At 35.7% G+C, this 3,645-nt stretch overlaps 1 pseudogene; it reads right to left on the reverse strand.

Annotated features, from left to right (window-relative positions):
- Positions 1-778: 778 nt before the first annotated feature.
- Positions 779-2,761, reverse strand: LOC105515623 (annotated as a pseudogene).
- Between the last annotated feature and the right edge of the window lie 884 nt (positions 2,762-3,645).

The following is a 3,645-nucleotide window of genomic DNA, read 5'->3' on the forward strand; positions in this document are numbered from 1 at the left end:
CAAGCAATTCTCCTGCCTCAGCCTCCCAAGTAGCTGGGGTTACAGGCGTGTGCCACTGTGTCTGGTTAATTTTTTTATTTATAGTAGAGACAGGGTTTTACCATGTTGGCCAGGCTCGTCTCACTCCTGACCTCAGGTGATCCCCTCACCCCAGCATCCCAACTCTACTGTTTCTAAGATTTTCTTGTCTGCTGTTCCCTTCTTTGAAGAGTAATTTGGAAATATTTGTTATAAACCTTTTATCAGGCATTGTGCTTTCAATAAATTATCTAAAGGATCTAATATAAGGTGGCTGCAAAACTTCATTTTTATAAACTGTAAACAAATTTTTTATACAAAGGTTGTCACCTAATCATATATTTCTCTAATTTAAACACCATTGTTCTTACTGTCTGCAGAAAGGCTGCTTCTTAACTTCCAATCTAATGATGGCAAGCACTAAAATCCTGACTTTAACAGAATACTAGTAAAAATGCCTCAGTTATTTAAGTTGAAAGCAATAGATTGGTAAATGGCTCTTGCCACAAATATTGGGAATGTACAAATATATTTTTATTCAAAAATTCAAAATAAATTATCTTACAGACAATGACAGCAATAGACCATCATAGATTGTCAACAAAAATAGTCACTGGTGATTACAGTGATTTCTTAAACATCAGCCAGCCTTTTCTCCTATCATTTTCTTTAACTAACTTCTCTGAAGTTATTGGTTAGAAACACTGCCTTGAGCTTTCTGCCACAGTTTATTCATAATGGTGAAGTGCTATTCTGGGAGTTAGAACATACCACCTCCCATTCCTCCCATTGCCCCCATATCAGGGTCCTTCTCTTTTTTAGGTATTTCTGTCCCTACACCGTCTGCTGTAGTCAAAGCCATTTCAGCAACATCCACTAAGGTGGTTCTCCAGTGATTCCTTTTCCCACCATATTCACAAAATCTCAAAGCATAATGTCATAACCGACCTCTGAGAATCATTGCATAATTTTCTCAACTTTCAAAGGTTCTTCAACGTCTGCATTCTTAGCCATAGTCATTGCAGAAATTTTGAGTGGTCTGTTAATAATATATATGCCAACTTTTTAACTTTATTAATGAAACCAAGGCTGGAATGCACCAAAGCAATGCAACAATCTCTTCCCAGAACAATACCTTCTTCAAAACTAGCTATTGTAGCATTAAGGGTATCTGTAACTTCTTTTCATTGACTTTGACATCACTCATCCCACCAAGCTTCAGCACAGCTACTTCATCTGACTGTTTTGCCAGGTATGAATTTCATTCAGTTTTTCTTTTTTTTTTCTGTTTTGTTTTGTTTTGTTTTGTTTTTGATGGAGCCTCACTCTGCCACCAGGCTGGAGTACAGTGGCTCAATTTTGGCTCACTGCAACCTCTGACTCCCTAGTTCAAGCGATTCTCCTGCCTCAGTCTCCTGAGTAACTGGGAATACAGGTACACACCACCACACCCAGCTAATTTTATATTTTTAGTAGAGACGTGGTTTCACCATGTTGGCCAGGATGGTCTCGATCTCCTGATCTCATGATCCGCCCACCTTGGCCTCCTAAAGTGCTGGGATTGCAGGCGTGAGCTACTGCACCTGGCCCAGTTTTTCCTTTTTGTATTCACTAGTTGTGACATCTAACTGGAGGAGTATCTTGAATATACTTTTGAATTTGAGCCTTGTCATGATTTCCTTTTAAAAGCGTACCATCATCTTTTGTCACAATGACTCCTCCAATTTCTTCTAAGTCATGAGGCTGAACAACTTCAAGATTTAGGGTCAACCCTTCTTGTTCAAACACTTTGCCACCAATAGCAGTAGTCGTATCTTTAAGCTTGTTCCTTCAATTGTCACCAAAACCTGGAGCTTTGGCTATTACGGCCTTAAGACCAACTTTTATACTATTCAAAAGAATATTTTCAGCAGTTAAAACCAAGGGCTTATAGTGAGCACTGGTGATTTAAAGACCAAGTATAATGGACTGGACACTGGAAATTTCCTTTTCACTCAATAGAACATACATATACTGAAATTCACATACTATTATTTACAGTATAATATACTTTTGATGTATTAATAAAGTATGGAGAAATACAGCCTTGATCAAACTTCATGCCTGCCATAATTTCTAGTTCATCATTCAATGTTTTTCCATTATTTACTGTGATGACACCCTTTCTTCCAGCTTTATTCATTGCATAAGAAATATGTTGCCAAATTCTTTCTCTCTGTTTGCAGAAATCGTAGCATCCTGAGCAGTTTCTTCAGGAGTTGCTACTGGTTTAGACTGATTCTTAAGTTCAGCAACTACAGAATCAATAGCTAACATAATATGTCTCCTGATTTCCACTGGATTAGCACTTTTGCTAATTTTCTCTTTCCTTGACAATAAGGCATGCCAGTACAGTAGCAGTGGTGGTGCAATCCCCAACCTCTTCATTTCTGTTATTGGAAACATCTTGAACAGGTTTAGCTCCAATATTTTCATATTTAGCTTCTAAGTTAATTGAGTGTGCAAAAATCACTCTGTATTTTGTTACTTTAGGACTTCCCCAACTCTGTTCAATAATCACTATTCTTCTCTTTGGCTCCATTGTAACAGCTACAGCATAGGCTTCAAATCGTATAACTTGAAGCATTAAGGCTCAGGCTTCTACACCAAATTTCACATCTTTAGCATAAGCCCAAGTGACAGGAGAAGCTAGTACCCTGGACACAGGTCTCATTTGGTGAGAGATTGTGAATAATCAAACCATATCTGTAAGGCAGTGGCAGGGAGCATGCGCATTGAGACAGGTGATTATCAGAAAGTAAGGGCCAAAACCTCTTAAAATTGTGATTATCATGTTATTATGTACAATAGGAGAAAACGTTTGCAAACAGATGTATAGAGTCAAGATAAATTATTTAAACAAGTTATGATAAATATAAAAAAGAACATTATGCAGTGATTAAAATTAACATTCTGAAAGTTATATACATATCCTTGATATGATCTTAGGAGAACAATCTGTTAAAACCTGTATATAGGGTATGATATTTGTTTGAGAGACATACCAAAATATAAAATACAGATATGTATGATTTTTGTAGAACATTTTCTTATTTTGAATATGCTTTTCATTGTTAAGTTTGCTATTATAAATTATTACATCTAAATAAGATAAACAAATAGCATAAAGGATCTGATTCTATGTGTAATAATTTATCTTTGATAACTAAAATATTTTTTTCAAAGGAAATTATCATTTTTCAAATACTTCACAGTAGATAAATATTTACGTTCTTCCCTTGCCAAGTAGTGGCCAAATACTTTTTTCTCTTATTAAGTAATGTTTGTAACAGATTTCTTCAAAGATCTCCAAAAGCATCGGTGTCTAGTCTTAGCAACATTTCCAGAATTTGCAATGGAAGTCAAATGGTATATTTTAAGAAGGCAACACCTAGTTGGCATATTTGTAGAGTTGTTATCAATGCAGCAATACTAAAATGTGAAAAATAATCTTAAGACATTGATATTACATTTATTTTTCATATTTATTTGCAAAATAATCTAAAATTGCATTCAAATGGTATGAGCAAGCATTCTATTGACTCCTAATTTAATATCCCATCGTCCAGCCTCCTCCCTAATCTTTCA

Source organism: Colobus angolensis, unplaced genomic scaffold (assembly GCF_000951035.1).
Source record: "Colobus angolensis palliatus isolate OR3802 unplaced genomic scaffold, Cang.pa_1.0 Scaffold266, whole genome shotgun sequence".
Taxonomy (NCBI): Eukaryota; Metazoa; Chordata; class Mammalia; order Primates; family Cercopithecidae; genus Colobus; species Colobus angolensis.